General features: G+C 38.9%; 1 long non-coding RNA gene across 1 annotated transcript; it reads left to right on the forward strand.

Annotated features, from left to right (window-relative positions):
* Nucleotides 1-174: 174 nt before the first annotated feature.
* On the forward strand, nt 175-26,064 carry LOC135363880 (uncharacterized). The gene is made up of 4 exons (XR_010410153.1): nt 175-600; nt 3,220-3,373; nt 24,464-24,651; nt 25,428-26,064. It is a non-coding gene; the product is annotated as an uncharacterized LOC135363880 (long non-coding RNA).
* The last annotated feature ends 491 nt before the right edge of the window (nt 26,065-26,555 follow it).

Genomic DNA, 26,555 nt, shown 5'->3' on the forward strand with positions numbered 1-26,555 from the left:
ATTGTCCCAGGCTTCCGTTGGGGGGAGGGGGGTGTCAGGCGGCCGCCGCGGCCACCTTTCCATCGCTAGGACCCCGGCAAGCCACGGAGCAGGGGACCTTCGGGGCCGGAAGTTGTCGCGCCTAGAACTGGGCGACCCTAGAGGCCCGGAAGCCGCCTTGCGGGCGGCGACACTGAAGGGGCGTGGTCGTGCGGCGTTTTCCGCGTTCAGAGGCTCTCGTTCTCGCTCGTTTAATTCGTTCCTAAGATGCAGTCTGATCCCTCGAGGGCAGACTAGTGGCTGCGCTTGCGTCACAGTCCGCTTGCCCTGGAAACGGATGGAGCCTCGGCGTCTACCCCTGTTGGAATAACCACCCTGGAAAGCAGTGGCCGAAGTAACTATAGCTCTGTGGGGATTCCCTAACTTTTCGCCCTGAAAACACTGCTCGACTCTGGGAATCCAAAGACGAATGAGGCACACACTTCCTGCCTTCAACCTGCTGACAGTTCTTTAGGGCCAGTGTATAGCATGCGCAAGACAGTGTATTAGAATTCTGCTAGGGGCCACAAATCAAATTTCCGAAGGAGCCAGCCAGTTATTTAAGTGAATAGAAAAGTGCAGGTGCGCTTCCCAACCAGAAATTCCCTATCCCTCTTTTTTTTTTTTAAGTTTAAATGCATTTTATTTTTAGACAACCTACATGACATCTTTTTTTTTTTTTTTTTTTACAATGCCTCTGCTCCAAATAAATCAGGGTCAAAACAAATGAAGAGCTCAAGATGCCATCAGTCCCATCTGTCTAAGTCCTATCCCTCTTAACCCTGTCCCCTGCTTGCTCGATCTATAGCATTTATCACTTCCTAATATGTCGTATACTTATGTTTTCTGTCCCTCCTCTTTAGCATATAAACTCCATGACCAGTTTTGTTCATTGCTTTATCCCCAGCATCCAGAAGAGTGTCTGGCAAGTAATGGGTGTTCAGTAAATATTTTTCCAATGTAGTTGTGACTATCCAACTGAACAACACATATCCAAAGATGGCGGCTGCTAGTAAACTTTAGTCATTTGTTGAAGTGTGGGCCCTACTAGAACTTAAAATTTTTCAATGATTTTTAAATGTTAAGAATTATTTCCACATTTTGACAACGGGTCAAATAAAAGCATTTACAACCAGAGAACCCTTACACATGAAATAGTTCAGAAAGGTGGTTGCATGTTCTATAAACTTGGTGCACAAATAAAGATTTGCAGGTGAAGGGAGCTGGTTTTCAAAAAAAAAAAACACTGAACCTAGGATGTTAAAGATATGTTTAGAAACTTTCTAGGATTAAGACTTAGAGTTGGAATGGAAAATAAGACTAGAAAAAGAGGAAACAGATTGGGAAAAGTCTTCAAGAAGCTAAGATGGTTTAATTTTAGCATGTAAGGCCCTAAATACTCATTTAAAGATTTTTTTTTTTTTTTGACAGAGAGAGAGAGACAAGAGAGAGGGAACACAAGCAGGGGGAGTGGGAGAGGAAAGCAGGCTTCCCGCTGAGCAGAGAGCCCTATGTGGGGCTCGAATCCCAGGACCCTGGGATCATGACCGAAGGCAGACGCTTAACAGCTGAGCCACCCAGGCGCCCCTCATTTAAAGAATTTGAGCAGCAGAGTAACATACTAAAAAAAGTATCTGGATGGTAATCTGACATCAGCATGCACCATGTATCTGAAGTAGCAGAATCTCACAGAACAGTTTAGCAGGTTATTGCAGCGCTTGAAAGCCATTAGAAGAGATATTGTAGAAGAGCTTGTACTAAGAACAAAGGGCTGAGGATTAGCCTTTGGAAAGCATTCACATTTTAAAGACACTTCTCACCTTGAATGGCAAGCATACTCAAGAATCTATAGGTAGTTACCTTTCTCTGTGTGTACCCAGTCTCCTGGTGAGTTCCTTAAATGAGCAAATTTCTAAATAGTAACTAAGAGCCAGACTCTGTGTTAGGAACAAGAGGAGACAAAGATTATTCACTGCAACTTCACCTGATGAAGTTATTGAAGAATTAAAAGATATGTCACTGACAGCTCACAAATTCTGCTGTGTAAAGAAATGCAACTTTTACATTTTTCTGTGATATAACCTCTTTTGTGCCCCTATAACAGGGGATCCCTGGTAACAGAAAATAATCTTATCAATTTCAGTTCAATTCAGTTCTTTAGGGTTTTCTTGGTTATTTTGGATTTACACTCAACAGATCTAGAATATCCTTACCTCAGAGCACATTCCCTAAACATATACCAAGATCCATCCCCAGCCAGGTGTGTTCTTCCAATTCTGCCAGTGCGTGTTTGGTGAACAATCTTTTTTATTCCAAAGCAGGGACAGTGCTCCCCCAGTAAGGCCATGATGAAAGTTGACTCTAGTTATTGGTCTAGAAACACTGGAGATAGTTGTGGCAAATCTTAAGGGAATCTAGCATCTTGGAAGGCATCTTCTCAGGTGAGATTTCTGCATGGTTTTCAAAGGGAGGTCACTATCCCATAGGAAGGCCAAGTGACTCTAGATCTCAGGGTCTCATTATTCTCCCTTCCAGGCCCTGACTTTAGTTTAGGAGACATGCTATGGGTTATGAATTCAACGTTCTAAATTCTGCTGCTCTCACAGTTGGATCCTGAGTTTGATTTTTTTTAAAAAAAACTACAATCTGTCCCTGTGGCTACAGTAAATAAAATGCTTGCATTCTCTCACTTGCTCCCTCTCGTTTTTTTCTTTGTGTTTCAGTTTAGATAATCTCTCTCCCTCTCTCTCTTTCTGATGAATGGTATATGAATGGTATAGTCTTTTTTATGAATTTCCAAAGCATTTTGTTTGAGTGTTACTTTTCTTTAAATTTGTTATTAACATATAATGTATTATTTGTTTCAAGGGTACAGGTCTGTGATTCATCAGTCTCACACAATTCACAGCGCTCACTATAGTACATACCCTCCCCAATGTCCATCACCCAGCCACCCCATCCCTCCTGAGTGTTACTTTTTTAATAAATTTTTTTATTTTGGAATAATTTTAGATTTACAAAGATAGTATAGGGAGTTCTCATTTACCCCTCACCCTGTTTCTCCCATTGTTAAGATCTTACAGTTCCATGATACATTTGTCAAAGCTAAAACACCAACATTGGCTCATTGCCATTAACTAAACTCCAAACTTTATTTGGATTTTACCAATGTTTACATTAATGTTCTCTTTTTTTCCCCAGGATCCAATCCAGCTGTGTCAAGGTTCCCCGAGGCCACCCCCAAGTTTAATGATTTGCCAGGACTCAGGAATCAGCATTTGGTCATCCTCATGACTATGATTTATTACAATGAAAGGCTACAAAACAAAATCAGCAAAGAGAAATGGTACCTGGGGTAAGTCCAGAAGTATAAGCTTCCAAGAGTCCCCTCTCAGTGGAGTCACACAGGACATGTTTAATTTCTTTTTTTTTTTTTAAAGATTTTATTTATTTATTTGAGAGAGAGAATGAGATAGAGAGAGCACATGAGAGGGGGGAGGGTCAGAGGGAGAAGCAGACCCCCTGCCGAGCAAGGAGCCTGATATGGGACTCGATCCCAGGACTCCAGGATCATGACCTGAGCCAAAGGCAGTCGCTTAACCAACTGAGCCACCCAGGCGCCCAGGACATGTTTAATTTCTTTAGCAACAAGTTGTGATAACCAGAAATATTGTCTGCCCGTAAGCTCATTGCACATTCAATGCCTAGGATTTCTATTAAGGACTAGTCACACAGGTACCCTCTAGCTAACAAGCACCCAAATTTCTAGACTCTCAGAAGGAAAGCAGGTGTTCACCATAAATTGTATTATTTGTACAAACAGTTTAGGCACCATGAGCCATGCTTACAAGGGAATTGTGGGAACTCCCCCAAAATCTAAGTTCCCAGACACCAGTCAAGGGCCAACCTTGCAAGCAGACCTTTCCAAGGATAGCAATCTCAAGACTGCTTTGTTAACTTTTTCTTTTTTAAGATTTTATTTATTTGTCAGAGAGAGAGAGAGAAAGAGCACAAGCAGGGGGAGGGGCAGAGGGAGAGGGAGAAACAGACTCCCTTGCTGAGCAGGGAACCCACTGCGGGGCTCGATCCCAGGACCCTGGGATCAAAACCTGAGCCAAAGGCAGACGCCCAACTGACTAAGCCACCCAGGCATCCCTCTTAATTCTTTTCTGCATACCAGGGTAGCACATTTCATTTAGTTGTCATGTGTCCCTAGTCTCCTCTGATTCGTGGCAATTTCTTAGTCTTGTTTTTCATGACCTTGATAGCCTTGAGGAGTGCTGATCAGATATCCTATAGACTGTCCCCGAATCTAGGTTTGTCTGATGACTTTTTCATGCTTAGATGGGTGTTATGGGGTTTTGGAAAGAATACCTCTGAGGTGAGGTGTCCTCATCACATCATTGTAGGGGGTACATGATATTCACATGATTTCTGCAGATGGTAACTGTTCAGCACTTCAAAATGTACCATTTGCCAAGTTCTTCCATTTTATAGTTAATATTTTTCCCTTTCCCTACTCTAAGGAAGCAGGTTACTGAGGCTAGGCCATTCCTCAAAGGAAAGGGAGGGAATTAAGCTTTACCTTCCATGTCTTTTTGATGTGCCCCTATTCTTTTTTTTTTGAGCATTTCTTTACTTTCTGGTACCATAATGCTTCAGTCTCACCTTGTATTTTCTCTGTCTCAGTCTTAAATCAAACATTTCTCAAAGGAACCCTGGTTCTGAAAGTCTCTTTAAAGGCTGCCATAGATGATTTCTAGCTTTCATGATATGCCTTGAGTAGATAGCTGGCTAACATGAGCTTGTCTTTTCCTTCCTGTAGCACATTTATAATAATTAACAAAAACCAACCAACTCCACATTTCTTATAATTGTCCTTATCTTTCTCAAATGCTGGAGCTATTATAAAAGCCAGTGCATGCTCTTCTACCTATACTTTTCCCTAATTTACCATGGTCTTAATAATTGTGATGGTATAGAAGTAGTTTTCAAATTTGGCATTCATCAGAACCAGTGGGAGGGCTTGTTAAAAACACAAATTGCTGGATCCCACTCCATAGTTTTTGATTTAGTAAGTCTTTTGCAGAACACAACGTAACCCCTAACTGGTCAAATGTAAAACCTCCCACTACAGACCTATTTTCTTCAGTTTTTTTTTTACTAAGCATATCATGTCTGGCTTTCAACCAATGATTACAAGGCATACTGAAAGACAAAATGAACATGAAACAGTAGAAAGAGCAAGCATCGTAACCAGACTCAGATATGGCAGAGATGTTAAGACGTTTCTTAAACTCACAGATTCTTCAGCCATCTCCAGTACATTGATGAACTTATTAAAAATATTCTTCATTTCCTTTACAGTATTTTTGATATTTAGTATTTCCTCTTGATTCTTTCCTAGGGTTTCCATCTCTCTGCTTACATTACCCATTTGATCTTTTTTTTTTTAAATTGAAGTATAGGGATGCCTGGGTGGCTCAGTCGTTAAGCATGTGCCTTCAGCTCGGGTCATGATCCCAGGGTCCTGGGATCGAGCCCCTCATGGGGCTTCCTGCTTGGTGGAAAGCCCGCTTCTCCCTCTCCAACTCCCCCTGCTTCTGTTCCCTCTCTCGCTGTCTCTCTCTGCCAAAATAAATAAATAAAATCTTTTAAAAAAAATTGAAGTATAGATGACATATTATATTAGGTTTAGGTGTACATACAGCGATTTGACAATTATAGTTGACCCTTTGAATAACCTGGATTGGGGTGCTACCCCCTGCACAGTCAAAAATCCACATATAACTTTTGATTCCCCAAAAACTTAGCTACTAATTGCCTACTGTTGACCAAAAGCCTTAACAATAACATAAACAGTTAACACATATTTTATATTTTATATGTATTATGTACTGTATTCTTGCAATAAAGCTAGAGAAAAGAAAATGCTATTAATAAAATCATAAAGAAAAGGGTCACCTGGGTGGCCCAGTTGGTTAAGCATCTGCCTTCAGCTCAGGTCATGGTCCCAGTATCCTGGGATTGAGCCCCATATCAGGCTCCCTGCTCAGCAGGGAGTCTGCTTTTCCCTCTGCCTCTCCCCACCTGGCTTGTGCTCTCTCTCTCTCACTTACTCTCTTTCTCTCAAATAAATAAATAAAATCTTTACAAAAACAAAAAAAATCATAAAGAAAATACATTTACAGTACTGTAAAAAAGTCTGCATGTAAGTGGAACCATGCAGTTCAACGCATGTTGTTCAAGGATCAACTGTATATCCATTACAAAATGCTCACTGCTGTAAGTGTAGTTACCATCTAATTTCCCATGCATGTTATACACTTTTTCCCTTAGCACCTTTAGCATATTAATATAATTAATTTAAATCCTGGTATCATAATTCTAATATCCCTGCCATAGTTGAGTTTAGTTCTGATGCCTGTTTATCTAGCTAGGGTTTAGGCTGTGTTTACTGTTTGCTGTAACTGTAGGTATCAGAGACTAAATTTCCTCTGATGTCCTTGTTTTTGTCTCCCCTATTATCTTTAGGTTCCTGACAGAATCAGGAGTTTTATGTATGTATGTATGTATGTATGTATAATTGACATACAACATTATATTAGTTTGAGGTATACAATATAATGATTACACATTGTGTACATTGCAAAATAATCACCACGATAAATCTAGTTAACATCTGTCACCATACAAAGTTACAACATTTTTTCTTGTGATGAGAAATATTTTAAGATTTGCTTTCTTTGTAATTTTCAAATTTACAATATAATATTATTGATTATCGTCATCATGCTGTATATTACATCCCTGTGACTTACTTATTGTATACTGGAATTTTGTACCTCTTGATCCCTTTCAACTACCTGCCTGCCCCCTGCAACTACCAATCAATCTATTCTCTGAGTTTTGTTTTGTATATTTGTTTGTTTTGATTTTTTAGATCCCATGTTTAAACGAAATCTGTGGTATTTGTCTTTCTCTGTCTGACATATTTCACTTAGCATAATACCCTCCAGGTCCATCCATGTTGTCACAAATGGCAAGATTTCATTCTTTTTCTGGCTGAGTAGTATTCCATTGTGTGTGTGTTGTGTGTGTATATATATACACAATATAATGATATATTAATATAATGATATTAACCCCTTATCAGATATATCCTTTGCAATTATTTTCTCCCATTGAGTAGGCTACCTTTCTATTTTGTTGATGGTTTCCTTTACTGTGCAGAAGCTTTTTAGTTCAATTCAGTCCCATTTGTTTATTTTTGCTTTTGTTGCCATTGCCTTTAGGTCAGATCCAAAAAATATCACCAAGAGTGACGTCAAGGAGCATACTGCCTATGTTTTCTTCTAGTAGTTTTATGGTTTCTGGTCTTACATTCAAGTCTTTAATCCATTTTGGTAAATTTTTGTGTATGGTGTAAGATAGTGGTCCAGTTTCATTCTTTTGCATGTGGATGTCCAATTTTCCCAATACCATTTATTGATGAGACTGTCCTTTTCCCATTGTATATTCTTACCTCTTTTGTCATAAATTAATTGACCATATACGCTTGGGTTTATTTCTGTGCTCTTTAGTCTATTACATTGATCTATACATCTGCTTTTATGCTAATACCATAGTGTTTTGATACTATAGCTTTGTAATATAGTTTGAAATCAAGGACGTGAGAGAATTCTTTTTTTTTTATTCTTATGTTAATCCCCATACATTACATCATTAGTTTTAGATGTAGTGTTCCATGATTCATTGTTTGTGCATAACACCCAGTGCTCCATGCAGAATGTGCCCTCCTCAATACCCATCACCAGGCTAACCCATCCTCCCACCCCCCTCCCCTCTAGAACCCTCAGTTTGTTTTTCAGAGTCCATTGTCTCTCATGGTTCGTCTACCCTCCGATTTCCCCTGCTTCATTCTTCCCCTCCTGCTACCTTCTTCTTCTTCTTTTTTTAGAATTCTTTTTTTTTTTTTAAGTAGGGTCTATACCCATTGTAGAGCCCAATGTGAGGCTTGTACTCATGACCCTGAGATCAAGACCTGAGCTGAGATCAGGAGTCAGACACTTAACCACCTGAGCGGTTTTGTTTTGTTTTTGAGAGACTTCTTTTTTTTTTCTAAGATTTTATTTATTTGAGAGAGAGAGAGAGAGTATGAGCAAGGAGGAGGGGCAGAGGGAGAGGGAGAAGCAGACTCCCAGCTGAGTAGGGAAACCCAATATGGGGCTCGATCCCAGGACCCTGAGATCATGACCTAAGCCAAAGGCAGATGCTTAACTGACTGAACCACCCAGGCACCCCAGAAGACTTCTTAAATAAGGTCTGAGGTATGTAGTTATTTCCATTGTAGTCCACTGTTTTATTGGAGCCCACTTCATGTGAGGTGTTGGGGGAGGACACTTCTATAGTCCTATGATTAGGTCTCAATCTTTATTGAGCTTGTGCCTCTGGGCTATGACCTTCACACATGCTTTACAGCTTTGCCCTTTCCCCTCTAGGTGAGACAGGAAGGCTAGAGGGTGTTTGGGTATTTCCTGTCCCCCCAGTTGGTCAGGCTCTCATAAAATAGTTTCTCTTGAGGTCAGACTTCATTACAAAGAGAATGCTCGAGGCTTATTTCAGAATGGCTACATGTCTCCTTCCCTAGCCAGAAGCACCAAGGGATTTTCTCAGATTTTCACTGTGGGCACATGGTAGGCATCTTGGAGGTAACACTCACAAAGATGTGTGGTCCCCCTATTGCTTGGTTCCTTCTTAAATTTTTAACCCTCAGATTTGTCCACACTGAGCTTCCAGCAATTTATCAATTACAGATTAGCTTTTCCTACCCCAGCACTGGTTTTCCTAATTTCTCCTCCAGTAAGTTGTGATTCTTTATATCTGCCTGTCCCCAATTTTGAGGCCAGGTGTTTACCTTGTGACCTCAGTTCTCTAATGGATCTAAGAAGAATTGCTGATTTTCAATTCAGCTTTTTTTTCCCTTGTCATGTGGATGGGAGTGACAATTTCTGTGGGTTTTTTTTAAGTTTTTTATTTTAATTCCAGTATAGTCATCATAGAGTGTTACCCTAGTTTCAGGTGTACAACATAGTGATTCAACAGTTCCATGCATTACTCAGTGCTCATCAAGATTAGTGTATTCTTTTTTTTTAAATTTTATTATGTTATGTTAATCACCATACATCATTAGTTTTTGATGCAGTGTTCCATGATTCATTGTTTGCGTATGACACCCAGTGCTCCATTCAGTACGTGCCCTCTTTAATACCCATCACCAGGCTAACCCATCCCAGGATTGGTGTATTCTTAATCCCCTTCACCTACTTCACCCACCTCCCCTCTGGTAACCATCAGTTTGTTCTCTATAGTTAAGAGTCAGTTTCTCGGTTTCTCTCTCTCTCTCTCTTTATCCTTTGCTATGTTTCTTAAATTTCTTAAGTTCCACATATAAATGAAATCATTTGTCTTTCTCTGACTGACTGATTTCACTTAGTGTTATACTGTCTAGATCCACCTATGTTGTTGCAAATAGCAAGATTTAATTCTATTTTATGACTGAATAATATTCCATTGTATATATATACCACATCTTATTTATCCATTCATCTACTGATGGACATTTGAGCTGCTTCCATAATTTGGCTATTGTAAATAATACTGCAATAAACAGGGGTGCATGTATTCCTTCAAATTAGTGTTCTTATACTTTTTGGGTAAATACCAGTGTGATTACTGGATCATAGGGTGGTTCTATTTTTAACTTTTTTTTTTTCTTTTTAAGATTTTATTTACTTATTTGACAGAGAGAGAGATAGCGAGAGCAGGAACACAAGCAGGGGGAATGGGAGAGGGAGAAGCAGGCTTCTTGCCGAGCAGGGAGCCCCATGTGGGACTGGATCCCAGGACCCTGGGATCATGACCTGAGCCGAAGGCAGACGCTTAATGACTGAGCCACCTAGGCGCCCTACTTTTAACTTCTTGAAGAATCTTCATGCTGTTTTCCATAATGGCTGCACCAGTTTGCATTCCCACAAACAATACACTAGGGTTCCTTTTTTTCCACATTCTTGCCCACACTTGTTGTTTCTTCTGTTTTTCATTTCAGCCATTCTGACAGGTGTCAGGGGATATTTCATTGTGGTTTTGATTTGCATTTTCCTGATTATGAGTGATGTTGAGCATCTTTTCTTGTCTATATTGGCCACCTACATGTCTTTTTTTGGAGAAATGTCTGTTCATGTCTTCTGCCCATTTTTAAACTGGATTATTTGTTTTTTTGTGTGTTGAGTTGTATCACTTTTCTACGTATTTTGGATACTAACCCTTTATCGGATATGTCATTTGTAAATATATTCTCCCATTCAGTAGGCTGCCTTTTAATTTTGTTGATTGTTTTCTTTGCTGTGCAGAAGCTTCTTATTTCGATGTAGTCCCAATAGCTTATTTTTGCTTTTGTTTTCCTTGCCTCAGGAGACATATGTAGACAACTGTTGTTAAAGTCGATGTCAGAGAAATTACTGCCTATGTTTTCTTCTAAGATTTTTATGGTTTCAGATCTCACATTTATGTCTTTAATCTATTTTGACTTTATTTTTGTGTATGGTGTAAGAAAGTGGTCCAGTTTTATTCTTTTGCATATAGCTGCCCAGTTTTCCCAATATCATTTGTTGAAGAGATTATCTTTTTTCCTACCGCATATTCTTTCCTCCTTTGCTGAAGATTAATTGACCAAATAATTGTGGGTTTATTTCTGGGTTTTCTATTCTGTTCTATTGATCTATGTGTCTGTCTTTGTGCCAATACTGTACTGTTTTTTGTTTTGTTTTGTTTTGTTTTTTTAAAGATTTTATTTATTTATTTGACAGAGACAGAGATAGCGAGAGCAGGAACACCAGCAGCGGGAGTGGGAGAGGGAGAAGCAGGCTTCCCCTCAAGGAGGGAGCCCGATGTGGGACTCGATCCCAGGACCCTGGGATCATGACCTGAGCCGAAGGCAGACGCTTAACGACTGAGCCACCCAGGCCCCCATACTGTACTGTTTTGATTACTACATCTATATAATGTAACTTGAAGTCTGGAATTGTGATACCTCCAGTTTTTTCTTTTTCAAGATTGTTTTGGCTATTCAGGGCCTTTTGTGGTTCCATACAAATTTTAGGATTGTTTGTTTGAGTTCTATGAGAAACACTGTTGGTGTCTTGATAGGGATTGCATTAAAGTGTAGATTGCTTTGGATAGTATAGACATCTTAAAAATATTTGTTCTTCCAATCCATAAGCATGGAATTTCTTTCCATTTCTTTGTGTCATCTTCAATTTCTTTCATCATTGTTTTATAGCTTTCAGAATACAAGTCTTTCACTTCTTTGGTTAAGTTTTTTCCTAGGCATTTTATTATTTTTGGTGGAATTGCAAATGAGATTGTTTTCTTAATTTCACTTTCTGCTGCTTCATTATTAGTGTGTGGAAATACAACAAATTTCTGAACAAAGATTTTGTGTCCTGCAGCTTTACTGAATTCACTTATCAGTTCTAGTAGTTTTTTGGTGGAGTCTTTAGGGTTTTCTATATGTAGTATCATGTCATCTCCAAACAGTGAAAGTTTTACTTCTTTCTTAACAACTTGAATGCCCTTTTTTTTTTTTTTTTTGGTCTGACTGCTGTGGCTAGGACTTCCAGTACTGTGTTGAAGAAAAATGAATAAAAATGGTGAGAGTGAACATCCTTATCTTGTTCCTGACCTTAGGAGAAAGCTCTCAGTTTTTACCCATTGAGTATGATGTTTACTGTGGGTTTCATAGATAGCCTTTATTATGTTGAGGTATGCCTCCTCTAAATCTACTTTGTTGAGGGTTTTGTTTGTTTGTTTTGTTTTGTTTTTTTAAGTAAGCTCTATTTCCAAATGTGGGGCTTGAATTCAAGAGGCCAAGATCAAGAGTCACATGCTCTACCAACTGAACCAGCCAGGCGCCCCCTGTTGAGGGTTTTTATAAATCATGAATTGATGTACTTTGTCAAGTGCTTTTTCTGCATCTATTAAAATGATGATATCATTTTTATCCTTTTTTTAAAAAAAGATTTTATTTACTTTATTTGACAGAGAGAGACAGCGAGAGAGGGAACACAAGCAGGGGGAGTGGGAGAGGGAGAAGCAGGCTTCCCACTGAGCAGGGAGCTCAACGCCGGGCTTGATCCCAGGCCCCCAGGATCATGACCTGAGGCGAAGGCAGATGCTTAATGACTGAGCCACCCAGGCACCCCATCCTTTCTTTTATTGATGAGATGTATCATGCTGATTGATTTGAGAATATTGAACCAAACTTTCATCCTGTGAATAAATTCCACTTGATTGTGGTGAATGATTTTTTAAATGTATTGTTGGATTTAGTTTGCTAGTAGTTTGTTGAGGATGTTTACATTTATGTTCATCAGAGATTTTGGCCTGTGGTGTCTTTATCTGGTTTTGGTATCAAGGTAATTCTGGCCTCATAGAATGAATTTGGAAGCTTTCCTTCTTCTGTTTCTTGGAATAGTTCAAAAACAATAGTTTTCTTCTTTCTTTTTTAAATGTTTGATAGAATTCACCTGTGAAGCAGTCTGTCCTGGACTTCTGTTTTTTGGGAGTTTTTAATTACTGATTCAATTTCATTGCTGATGTCTGTTCAAATTTTCTATTTCTTCCTGATTCAGTTTTGGGATATTATACATATCTAGGAATGTATCCGTTTCTTCTGGGTTGTCCAATTTGTTGGCATATAATTGTTCATGATATTCTCTTACAATCCTTTGTATTTCTGTAATATCAGTTGTTCTTTCTCCTCTTTCATTTCTGATTTTGTTTATTTGAGTCCTCTCTCTCTTTCTCTCTGAGTCTGGCTAGAGGTTTCTCAATTTTGTTGATCTTTTTAAAAAACCAGCTCCTGGTTTCACTGATCTGTTCCATTGTTTTTTTAGTTTCTGCTTCATTTATTTCTGCTCTAATCCTTAGTATTTCCTTCCTTCTGCTGGTTTGGGGTTTTGTGTATTGTTGTTTTTCTAGATCCTTGAGGTGTAAAGTTAGATTGTTTGAGAGCTTTTTGCTTCTTGAGGTAGGCCTGTATGGCTATAAGATTCCCTCTTAAATCTGCTTTTCGCAGATCCAAAGATTTTGGATCATTGTATTTTCATTTTCATGTATTTCCATATAATTTTTGATTTCTTGATTGACCCATTCATTGTTTAGTAGCATCTTATTTAACTTCCATGTATTGGTGTTCTTTCCAGTTTTTTTCTTGTGGTTGACTTCTAGTTTTACATTGTTGTGGTTGGAAATGATGTATGCTATGACTTCAATCTTTTTGAATTTGTTGAGACTTGTTTTGTGGCCTAATAGGTGATCTATTCTGGAGAATGTTCCATGTGCACTTGAAAAGAATATGCATTCTGCTGTTTTAGGATGGAAAGTTCTGAATATATCTGTTAAATCCATCTGGCCCAGTGTGTCATTCCAAGCCACTGTCCCCATGTTGATTTTCTGTTTGGATGCTCTGCCCATCAATGTAAGTGGGGTGTTCAAGTCCCCTACTATTACATCTGAAACTAATGATGTACTATATGTTAGCTAATTGAATTTAAATAAAAAAATTAAAGTCCCCTACTATTATTGCATTGCTATTAATTAGTTCCTTTTTGTTTGTTATTAACAGTTTTATGTATTGGGTGCTCCCATGTTGGATCCATAAATATTTGCAGTTGTTATATCTTCTTGTTGGATTGTCCCCTTTATTATTATATGGTGTCCTTCTTTGTTTCTTGTTACAGTCGTCATTTATTTTATTTTATTTTTTTAAAAGATTTTATTTATTTATTTCACAGAGAGAGATACAGCGAGAGAGGGAACACAAGCAGGGGGAGTGGGAGAGGGAGAAGCAGGCTTCCCGCAGAGCAGGGAGCCTGATGCGGGGCTCGATCCCAAGACCCTGGGATCATGACCTGAGTTGAAGGCAGATGCTTAATGACTGAGCCACCCAGGCGCCCCACAGTCTTCATTTTAAAGTATATTTTGTTCCAAGACTCTTAACTATAGAAAATAAACTGAGGGCTGCTGGAAAGGAGGTGGGCGGGGGATGAGCTAAATGGATGATGGGAATTAAGGAGGGTACTTGTAATGAGCACTGGGTGTTATATGTAAGTGATGAATCACTAAATTCTACTCCTGAAACCAATATTACACTATATGTTAACTAAATAGAGTTTAAGTAAAAACTTGAAACAAGGGCACCTGGGGGGCTCAGTCGGTTAAGCAGCTGCCTTTGGCTCAGTCCTGATCCCAGGGTCCTGGGATCAAGCCCCGAATTGGGCTCCCTGCTCAGCAGGGGAGTCTGTTTCTCCCTCTGCCTCTCCCCCGGCTCATGCTCTCTCTCTCTCTCAAATAAATAAATAAAATCTTAAAAAAAAAACTTGAAACAAGAAATAAATAAGTAAAGAAAGTCTATTTTGTCTGATATAAGTATTGCTACCTTGGCTTTCCTTTGACATCTACTTACATGATAAATGTTTCTCTGTCCCCTCACTTTCAATTTGCAGGTGTTTTTAGGTCTGAAATGAGTCTCTTACAAGCAACATATAGAGGGGTCTTGTATTTTTATCCACTCTGGGAAGTAACAGCTTCTAAGCTCCTTAGATGCTACACTAGAAACTGGAAGTTGACTATCTTTTCCTCCCTCTGTTCGAGCATTAGGTACCACAGTGTTTTGGACCAATGTACTGGAAACCTTGAAGTGGACTCTAAATCTGCTCTTATTCCAATTTTTTTTTTAAAGAGTTTATTCATTTATTTGACAGAGAGATAGAGAGAACAAGTAGGCAGAGAGGCAGGCAGAGGGAGAGGGAGAAGCAGGCTCCCCACTGAGCAGGAAGCCTGATGCGGGGCTCGATCCCAGGACCCTGGGATCATGACCTGAGCCAAAGGCAGCCGCTTAACCGACTGAGCCACCCAGGCGCCCCTTATTCCAATTTTTTAAACCTAATTTTTTCACTTATTTTTTCAAAATTTTTTTGCTGTTCCTTTCCCCCTTCTCCCTGCCATTGCTTCCATTATATCCCAGGTCATTGTTCCCTCCATGACTTCCAATTCTTCCTGTTGAGAAAGGACACCAAATGTAGAGGAGGCAAAGGGCCTGGGGTCTAATTCCTGCTTTGTTAATCAAGTCACAAGCCCATAAGGCTGCTTCCCTCCCAGAAAGGGTCTTTTTTTCCTCTAAAAACATCATATGACTAGCCTAGCCCTGCACATAAACCAATTTAATTATCCTGAAACACACCATTTTTATGGTTTTGTTCCTTTACTCAAGAACTTACTGGATTTTCCCTGCCACATTGGTGGATGTCATTGTCTCTGATAAAGAACTCACTTTTCCTTACTGAGGAAACTTATTTTCCATGGCTTACGGTATCAGTTTTTGAAGTCAGATGAAACTTCAAGTTACAGCCCTGCCACTTACTCTGTGACTTTGGGAAAATCCTTAAGTTTTAGGAACCTTGGTTTTCTTCTCCGTAAGTATATACTTCACAAGTTTGCTATGAAGATTAAATGGAATCATGAGAGCTTCTTATATAACAAGTGCCCAATAACACTTACTGTAGCACTTACGAAAGAACTTTTTGCAATGATGGGTGTGTCTTATATTTGCACTCTTCAATACAGTAACCACTAGCCACCTGTAGCTGTTGATCCCTTGGAATGTGGCTAGTGCAATCAAAGAACTGAATTTTAAATTTCATTTCATTTAAATTATTTAAACTTAAATAGTCACATGTGGCTAGTGACTGGTATATTAGAGCAGCACTAGACAATATCATGAAAATCAGTTGAAGGAGAAATAGAAGTGTTTTTTTTTTTAGTATTACTTGTGCTTTATGATATTTCACTTTCCAAAAACGCATGCTTTCTTCTTTCACCCAACTTCATCTTTTGCCTCTTTTTGTTTCATATCTGGAAATTTAAGATCTGATTCAACACCCATCTTCTGCAGAAGCATTCCTCTGTTGGTACCAATCCACATGCTTTCTAGTTCCCTGAAACTTTTATTGAACACATGGTCAACATTGCACTATTTAGCACATAATATTCTTTTAACCTATTGCATGTGACAGTTGTAACTCCCCAAGAGCACAATATGAGGATCTGTGTGTTTTTAAAATCCTGTGCCCCTCCCAAGAAATTAGCACATTACTTAGAATACTATAAACACTGCATTATGGACTGAATGTTTGTGCCCCCCCTCCCCTAATTCATACTTTGAAATCTAACCCTTAATAGAATGATACTTGGAGGTGGGGCCTTTCAGAGGTAACTAGGTCATGAGAGTGGAGTCCTCAGGAATAAGATTAGTGCCCTTAAAAGAAGAGGCCAGAGAGCTAGCTCACTCTCTTTTCATCATCTGAGGATACCACAGAACATGGCAGTCTGTAACCCAGAAGAGGATCCTCACCAGAACCTGACCATGCTGACACCTTGATCCCAGACTTCCAGCCTTCAGAACTATGAGAAATATATTTCTGTTGTTTATAAACTACTCAGTCTATGGTATTTTGTTATAGCAGCCTGAGCTAAGACACACTTGAATAGCCCTATGTTTGATTGATTACTTGTCCTTTACCTCTCTAATTCCTTCCTCTCACCTTCCAGTCCTCACCACTGTTCTGTAGTTGGCTGAAAAGAACAAAGAAGTGCCCAAACATCCAACAAAATTCTTATTGCTTTTTTCTTTTTTATCTTTGTGTTACTTTATTTTTCCCACTCCTTCACAATGGATAAAAGCATCTTTCAGGTACATTGTATTTCTCACCTTTTATATAGTAGACATTATGTGCCTACTATTTGCAAAATACAAGTGGTGGGGCAAGGGTTGATGATGGGGGGGCATGAAAATGATATAATAACTGCCCTCAAATGAGTTATATTCAGATGGATGGGGTCATTTATGAAAATGATTGATTAACAGTAGAGAATATATAGGCAAAAGAGAAGTACCAAGTGCTGGCTAAAGAGAACAATAGTATTTTGGTATGTATGCATTTAAAGTATTTTAGTTGCCTAATGGAGGGTATTTAACCCAACAAATTTGGTGTTGGTAATGGTTTTGACTGTAATTGAAAAGATGTATCGGGCGCCTGGGTGGTTCAGTTGGTTAAGCGACTGCCTTCGGCTCAGGTCATGATCCTGGAGTCCCTGGATCGAGTCCCGCATCGGGCTCCCTGCTCGGCGGGGGGTCTGCTTCTCCCTCTCCCACTCCCCGTTTGTGTTCCCTCTCTCGCTGTGTCTTTCTCTGACAAATAAATAAATAAAATCTTTAAAAAAAATAAAATAAAATAAAAAAAGAAAAGATGTATCTCGAACTAAATTCTCACAAATTGGATAGATTGGATCCTTAGCAAAATAAAAAGAAACTGTGTGTGGACAATTTAGAAAAAAAGATCACATTGGAAATCAGCTTATGGAAGAGTAAAGGATAAATGGAAACAATGATAACATTAAAAGGTCATGTAAAAAGGGTTGGAAAAGAGAAAAAGATGCACAAATTCAGGAAATTGTGTGTGTGTACATGTGGTAATGTGTGTATGTGTTTTAAAGAAAGATATTGAGGCATTCCTGTCCAAGGAGTTCCAGTCCAAGATGGCAACATAGGAAGAACTCACCTCCTCCATGGAACACACCAAAGTACACCTACTAACAGAATAATTCCTCCTGAGGAAGAACCGAGGGCTGACTGAACAGCTACTGAACAACCAAAGTTAGAGAGAATGGCAAGAGAACAGCAAGAGAGAAGGAGCCACAGTAACAAGGGGAACCCCCACCCCCTATGCTGCGAACAGTATAGTACTGTTAGTACTGAGAGATGGGAACAGATCCTTCTGTCCTTGGGCATAGGAAAAAAAAGCAGTGGTTTAAAAAAGCAACTAGTATATAAAAGAGACAACACTAGAACTTCACCAAGTAGTGGAGGACCTATCCAAAAGCTCTCCAGATAAGAGGGATTGGAGAACAACAGTTTCTGTCCCACCTCACCTTAAAAATCCACCCCAGTGCAGGGTCTGGACACCATAATGGGCAGGTCTGGATGCCATAACAGGCGGGTCCCGGTGCTTTAACTACCAGGTCTGGTCATCACAGGAAGCTTGAAACCCCACAAGCCTAGGGTCCACAAGCCCAAACCATCCCAGGTAGCACTGGGATATAGGGGAGAAAAAAAAAAAAGCTTCAGTTTTAAAGGGCAGAGGAGCTGCAGGGACACTCTCCCCCACTCCCCCTTAAAAGCCCAGACTGGAACAGTCTGAAAGTGAAGGGATGGAAAAATATTCACCAGGCAAATGGAAGCAAAAAAAAAAACAACAAAAAAACTGGGATAGCAATACCTGTACCAGATGAAACAGACTTTAAAACAGACTGTAACAAGACACAAAGTCATTACCTACTGATGAGGGGGTCAATCCAACAGAGAATATAGCAATTGTAAATATCTACATTCCCAACGCTGGAGCACCTAAATACATAAAGCAGATATTAATGGACACAAAGAGAAATTGATAGTGATTCAATAATAGTAGAAGTCATGAGAATAAAAGGGACAGCATAAGGAATACAGTCAATGATATTATAATAGTGGTATAACAGGCCAGATGGTAGCTACACTTGTGAAGAACATTGCATAATGTATAAACCTGTCAAGTCACTAAGTTGTAAACCTGAAACTAATGTAACATTGTATGTCAACTATACTCAAATTTAAAAAAAAAAAATACTGAGAGGAAGTTAACCTTAAAAGTCCACAGCTAAAAAGTCCTAGCTTGATAAGACTCCTAGCAGAATTGGTTGATTCTCAGTAATTCAGTTCACTTGCAATACAATTGAAGAGTGGCGTAATGTAATTACACCAAAAATAGCTTAATATTTACTTCATAATTTTTTAAAACTGGAAAGTTAATTTTTCCCTTTATCATTATCATTCCCATGCTCTGCACATTAGGTGGCGACATTGCGCCACTCCTGGAATCAACTGGGCTGGCCTTAACCATAAAACCTAAATGCAAACTTTGAAAACAAATCTCAGGGACTAAATAGGCCAAAATTAAAAACATTGCCCTTCCAGGGTGCCTGTCGGGCTCAGTCGGTGAAGCATGAGACTGTTGATCTTGGGGTCATGAATTTGAGTCTCATGGGCATACAGATTACTTTAAAAAATAATGATATTTAATAAATAAAATAAAAATATTGCCCTTTCTATTTATCTTTAAGTCATATGAATAATACACTGAGTTTAATAAAAAGTATTTGTTGACTAATTCATTTTGCTAATGAATGTCAATAAACCAGTTTGTGCTATTTTTAAAAATAATGTTCACTTAATCTTCATCATGAGAATGTAATGAATTGTCTCCTTTTTAGTTTTAATGTAAAGAAATTATTTATTTATACTTAATTTCATTTTGTTCTGGTCATTCAATGATGTTTATTGGACCTATGATGATTGAACTCCATGAATCTCTGTAGAGGTACAGTGAGAAGAAGAGTTATCTGGGCAGGGCACTAAGGTCAGGTAAAATATCAATATGCAATTGAGATTTAAAACATAGCTGTTGGGGCGCCTGGGTGGCTCAGTTGGTTAAGCGTCTGCCTTCACCTCAGGTCATGATCCTGGGGTCCTGGGATGGAGCCCTGAGGCAGGCTCCCTGCTCAGTGGGGAGCCTGCTTCTCCCTCTTCCTCTGTCCCTCCCCCTGCTCGTACACACACACACACACTCTCTCTCTCAAATAAATAAATAAAAATCTAAAAAATAAATAAATAAAACATTGCTGTAGTGCAATAGATAGCCACATTAACAAATGCTACAGAGTAGTCATTTATCCCAAAATTTACCTCTTTTTACTTTAAAAGATGCAGTCTAAGTTTAGTATTCAGAATTATTCATTATTTGTACTCAGCTATACCTTCCTATGATCCAACTTTTTAAGTCTTTATTTCTCTAAAATAAACAAGAATTATTTTTTTAAAAAATCTGTCTTTATCTCCTGTCCAGTTTGGGTTCCCTTTTTTGATCCTTTCCATGATCACTGTAGTCTTATTTGAAGTGAAACATTCCAAGTAAAGACATAACATGGTTTTATAACAGGTAAGATTATATTTCTATTTTTGATTTCCATTAACTTCCAGGATACTAAATGTGAACTAATAGCTTTAGGAAACCAACTTCAAAATTCTAAGATCCATTTTTGGGGCATAATTAATACATGCCTTCTAACCCAACATCCACGCAGCTTATGTTGCTTTTCCCCAAATGTCTTGTCATGTTCTTACTTTAGTCAAAGTTTATCTATTCTTTCTAGTCAAGGGCAATTGTCCATTGAAGAAACATGTCAAAGATTTATATAAGAAACAAGAAACCACATTTGTTGCAGGAATTCACAATATTTTCTACAAGTATATTCACATTTTTTAAAAAAAGATTTTATTTGACAGAGAGAGAGAGAGCACAAGCAGGGGGCAGCGGCAGAGGGAGAAGCAGACTCCCTGCTGAGCAGGGAGCCCAATGCGGGACTTGATCCCAGGACCCTCAGATCATGACCTCAGTCAAAGACAGACACTTAACCAACTGAGCCACCCGGGCGCTCCTATATTCACATTTTTAATAAGATATGTTATGGGTCCCAGGCTAAGCGTAGAGACAAGATGTTCTTAAAAAGCTTTAAGTTTTGTTTGCACCAAAAAAGGTTTATGTTATGTCAAATAATACCTCTCTAATGTACCAGAAACAAGACTTATATTCTTTGTATCACCTGCACCTGACTCAGTGGACGTGTAAACAACTGGGGGTTGAATGAATGCACCTGAGCATTCTCCATGTCCTGAACCACTTTGATTCCATCCATATAATAGGGCCTCAGGTATCCTATTAGAAGCTCCCAGGGCTATCCTCAAGCCCTATGTAAAGTCTTTCTAAGCACCTCCATCCTGCTTTCTCTTATGCACCGGCTTGTTCCACTCAGTGCCTCTGATTCCCAGCCTGTGCCTCATTCCCACCATCCTCTATTCTGCTGTGCCCCTTCTCATTGCCACTTTGGTTAGCAACAAACAAATTCAGCAAACATTCATACCAGTTCAACTCTCTGCCAGGTTTGTTCCAGCTTTGCTGTCAGGTCTGTTTCAGATCTTTCTGGACATCAGATTCTGTTATCCTCACACATTAATCCAGCCTCAGGTCACCACATTCCCACTTCATCTGGGAGGGAAATTCAGGGAAAATGTATGAATGCAAGAATGAACTAGCAAATTTTAATGTAGAATATTAACAACTTCAGTAGCTGAAATAATTGGACTAGAAATAGGGAAATCTATAAAGATTATGCCCCCCCCCCAAAAAGAATAAGGCAAGAAGTTGTAAGTATCATAGCATCAGTATAATAAAGGAGGGCACATACAAAAATTGAAAGCTTTTTTTTTTGGCGGTGGGGGGAGACATTTTACCATTTCTATTTATCACTATACTAGCTTAAATTGCTTTATTCAATAAGCTAAATAATAAATAAATTTAAACATGGTAGGAGACCAAAGTGGAAGTGCCATAAATGTTAAGTGACATTGAACTCCATGATAAGCAAATGTAGTGGTGGATCACCCTCCACACTTTAAGGTCTTTAAGATGTTTAAAATATTTAATATTTTTTAAATAGAAAAGACATTTAGAAATAATGTAGAAAACCTTTACTTACTTTTCTATAAAACCATACTCTAAAAGCTGTGGAAATATTTTTATGGTTCTAGTTACATGGTACCTCAAGAAGACTAGAATGACTCTTGAAAAAATCCAGAAAGACATCATCAGAGTGATAAACTATATTGGGTCCTATTATCTGGAAACCAGCCAAATGATTAAGGCTATAACTTAAGAAAGATAGATGTTAAGAAGGAATATGATCAGAGTTTATAAACTGTAGCTCACACATGTATAGCTCACACATATTTTTCAAAACATGCTCATGCATTATTTCATTTGATTATAAAAGCTTAATAACAGTAAGCATCATAATCATTTTTAAAACAAACAGCATGTAAAACTATGACAGGAATTGGTCAAGTGATAATATACCACCTAACTAAATATTAGTGTATGAGAAGTGGGAAAGACTTCTTTGTAGTTTGTAAGAGGTACATTTAAGACAATGAGCATAACTTAATTAAAATTAAAGTTATACAAAGGACAATAAATTTGAGACACTTTTAAAATTCATGTTGGTAAAGTCCTCAAAGTTAAGTGGTTCCAAAGAAGATTAAGGTCAGTTTGTAGATGATATATCCATAATGGGTTATTAGGAGAAAACAGAGGACAGTTTTCTTCCACAAAACATCCCTGTGTTTAAGAGTCAAATCTTAGATGCCAAAAACAAATATCACATGAAATCAACTAATTGCTGTATTCTTCTAAATACCCTGTATGAGTCTTTTTTTTTTTTTTAAGATTTTATTTATTTAAGGGAGAGAGAGAGAGCAAGTGGGGGAAGGACCAGAAGTAGAGGGACAAGCAGGCTCTGTGCTGAGCACAGAGCCCCACGCGGGGCTTGATCCCAGGACCCCGAGATCATGACTCAAGCCAAAATCAAGAGTCGGAGGTCCAACCGATGGAGCCACCCAAGTGCCCCGAGAGTCTTGCTCTACTACCAAATTACTATTTAACCTTTAGTCAGAAGATTAACGTCTTCCATATTCCATTTAAAATGATATGGCCTTTGTGTCCCAAATTCATTAGCACACTAGCAGAATCCATGCAAATCAGTTATCAGAGAAATGGCAAAATGAAACTCTAGGGTAAGAAATGAATGACTTTACCACTCTAAAACCCAACATGTATTTCTTGCCCCATTAGAAAATAAAATGTTCATGATCTTTGAATTCATAAAGGAATCTGGAAGTTTAAACAAAGACAAATGAAAATCTCTTTCTTTAGCTTTAAAAATGCTTTTGTTTAGGGGCACCTGGCTGGCTCAGTCATTAAAGCATGTGACTCTTGATTTTGGGGTCTTGAGTTCAAGCCCCACAGTGGGTGCACAGTTTACTTTAAAAAAAGAGAGAGAGAGAGCGCACGAGTGGGAGAGGCAGAGGGAGAAGGAAAAAAAAAACGAAAGACCCTTTCCCTCTGCCCCTCCCACTCATGCTTTCTCTCTAAAAAATTAATGAGTAAATCTTAAAAAAAATAAAAATTTAATTACAAAAAGAAAGGAAGAAAAACCACAAAAAAATTTTTGTTGTTGTTTATTGACTACATCTAATCTAACCATAGTACGAATCAGGCTGTGATATTGAGTCAAAGCTAATGAAAGGAAAATACAGTTCTAAAGACCCCACCATAATATTAATTTTAGTTATATGACATTTATGAGGTTTTGTTTCAGAATAAGCTTTCAAATAGGACTCCTTTAACTAAATCAAAGAAGGTTGAGATGGCTTTCCAACTCCTTTAGGCAAAGATTACATGTCAGACAAGACAGTGAAAGCAAAGTAGTTAGATATTTTTCATGAATTATCTTAAAGTTCTTAAGACACAGGAGAAGGGGAACACAGAAGAGGCTTGTTAAAGTGCTGTTTTTGATGGCACAAATCACATATAAAATTTCAAATTACTGAAAACAGTATGACTTAAAAGGCTTTAAAGCCATAGGTCTACACACACATATCTGCGTAAGATCTACAATAATCCAAGCCTTATGTCTGTTTCACTCTTCCTACAACTCATGGAAGAGGTGAGGAAATGTCCCAGGAGATAGACAAGAGCCAGAATGACCAGAAGCAAATGTGCTCTGAGAGACAAGTGCAGACCACCGGAGGAGTAGAGGCAAGGGCAGCACCAAAGGACCGGTCATAGGCATCTGTCCAGTTCAAAGGGAAGGACTGTGGAGAGGCGATCCGGCAAGAAGATAGGAGCAGAGAAAATGAGATCCTGGCAAGCCAGGATGAGACAAGCCAGAGCAACAAAGGTAGAGGCTCAGTCTAGAAGATGCAAACAGTGTAAAAAGAGATTAACAATCTAGTTGGAGAGATTTAGCTTATACCCCTGGGAAGTATAATAACAACATAGGACAATAATTCAAGTGGTGTTGCAGAGGAATGTACCATTGATGAAATACCAAATTATTTGTCCGCAAAAGCTTCAAAGTAGAGAGGAGCTTTGATCTCTATCATGATGGATGAGAAAATACAAATGGGTAAAACAAATACAGGGGTTAAATAGGCTTAAGAAAAGGGATGGGGTCAGAATATATCTGGTATACTATGGGAAAGTAAACCAACCTGAAAGGTGTATTGATCATATTTTTATTTTTATTTTTTATATTTTTTACTGAAGTATAGTTGATTACACAATGTTACATTAATATATGGTGTATTTCTTTTTTGTATTTCTTTTTTTTTAAGATTTATTTATTTGAGAGAGAAAGAGAGAGAGAGCGAGTGCAGGGCCGGTCAGAGGGAGCGAGAGAGAATCCTGAAGCAGGCTCCCCACTGATCATGGAACCTGATGCAGGGCTCCATCGCAGGACCCCCAAGATCACCACCCAAGCTGAAACCAAGAGTCGGACGCTTTAACCAAGTGAGCCACCCAGGTATTGCCCCTTTTGTATTCCTTGATGCTTTGACGCAGTGGGGCCTTATAGACCTGAGGAGGGACCGCCCCTCCCCCAAGGGGTAGCTAATTCCTACAGATAGCAAACCACTGGCCTGAGAAGAACAAGCACACTTTTGATATACAAACCAACCAATCCCAGGCCCTTACCCCCATCTGCCTCCTTTTATCAGGCTCCTGCAGTCTAGGACATTATCTTCCTGCCTTAAATCTCCCCAGGGCCAGGTAGCAGACACCCAGAGAGACCACACCTGTAGCCCTAAGCCCACAGAAATTATTTAAACTACCTGATCCTAAACCTGTTCAGCTGCTTACCCTGCCTCGTCCATTCCGTCCCACAAAAACTGCAGTCAGGGCTTTTGCCCACGCTTTCCCCTCGCTTATTCTGCCTTCTGACTGACTCGGGTGCTTCCTGTGGCCCTCTGTGGCATGCCACGGCTCCTCTCCTCAGGAACTGTAAGTAACCAACCGTTTTTTCAAAAGCAATCATCTCTTGATCAGTGGGCCTCACCATACCTGAGTAAGAACAAAATCCTGCATACATTTTATTATAATTCTTTTTCATCCACACCATGTTTTTATTTTTATTCGACTATAAGCAAACAGCAGAATTAACACAACATTAACACAGACGAGGAGTGACCAGCTTAATAGGTACAGACTTGGGGATTTCTGACAACCTCTCACCCAGCCCTGCCACTCATCTAGATGGCCGTGCCTTCACTACAAAGCGACTCTCCCCATTCCTTTTCCCAGGGCTGCGCCTTAAAGAGCCAGAGTGGGATGCTGACCTTTGGTAACCAGTCCGAGATGTACCACACTGGGGGTTCCTGGACGCACCAGCCTCTAGCTGGTTTCACGGCCATGAAAACACAACTAGGTATATTTTAAAAACAAGAGATGCAGAATGCAGAGGGTTAACATAGAAGTTGGTTCTCAGTGCAGTCTAAGGAACTCTGGGGTGCATGAGACTCTTCAAGGAGTCTGAGAGATCAAAATCATGCACCTAGTAAAAGAAACCCTCGGAGGGCAATAAATAGCGCAATGGATTTTAACGTAACAGAGGATGAAAAGACCATTGATTTCAGATAACTCATTGTAGCTAATCTTTGAGAAACTTTATCACTTGTTGAATATTGGTATTGTATCAGAGAAGAATATCTTCAGTTATCTGTAAAGCTTTTAAAATACTTCTTCCTTTTCTAACTACATATCTGCATATGGCCATATTTTCTTCATATACTTGACCAAAACCACATACTAAAAGTAGAAATGCATATTAGCATACAGCTGACTTCTATTAAGCTGGGTAGTAAAGAAACTTGTGAAAATGAAAGTGATATTCTTTACACTAAATTTATTTAACTTGGAAAATACATTTAGTTTTGATAAAAATGCATTTATGGTAAAAATAATGTGCTTATTGTTACTTTTAAACAAGTCAATAAATCTTTTCAACATTTCTCAGTTTTCATTTCAAATATGTTTTTATCCTTTGGATAAATAACTAGTGGTGCAATTGCTGGGTCATAGGGTAGCTCTATTTTCAACTTTTTGAGGAACCTGTTTGAGGAACTGTTTTCCAGAGTGGCTGCACCAGCTTTCATTCCCACCAACAGTGTAGGAGGGTTCCCCTTTCTCTGCATTCTGGCCAACATTTGGTGTTTTCTGAGTGGTTAATTTTTGCCATTCTGACTGGTGTTGGGTGGTATCTCATTGAGGTTTTGATTTGTATTTCCCTGATGCTGAGTGCTGTGGAGCATTTTTTCATGTATCTGTTTTTCATTTGTATGTCTTCTTTGGAGAAATGTCTGTTCATGTCTTCTGCCCATTTCTTGACTGGATTTTTTGTTTTTTGGGTGTTGAGTTTGAGAAGTTCTTTAT

This window comes from Mirounga angustirostris, unplaced genomic scaffold (genome assembly GCF_029215605.1).
Source record: "Mirounga angustirostris isolate CCGP_5_RB_7025 unplaced genomic scaffold, mMirAng1.0.hap1 SCAF_3, whole genome shotgun sequence".
Lineage (NCBI taxonomy): Eukaryota > Metazoa > Chordata > Mammalia > Carnivora > Phocidae > Mirounga > Mirounga angustirostris.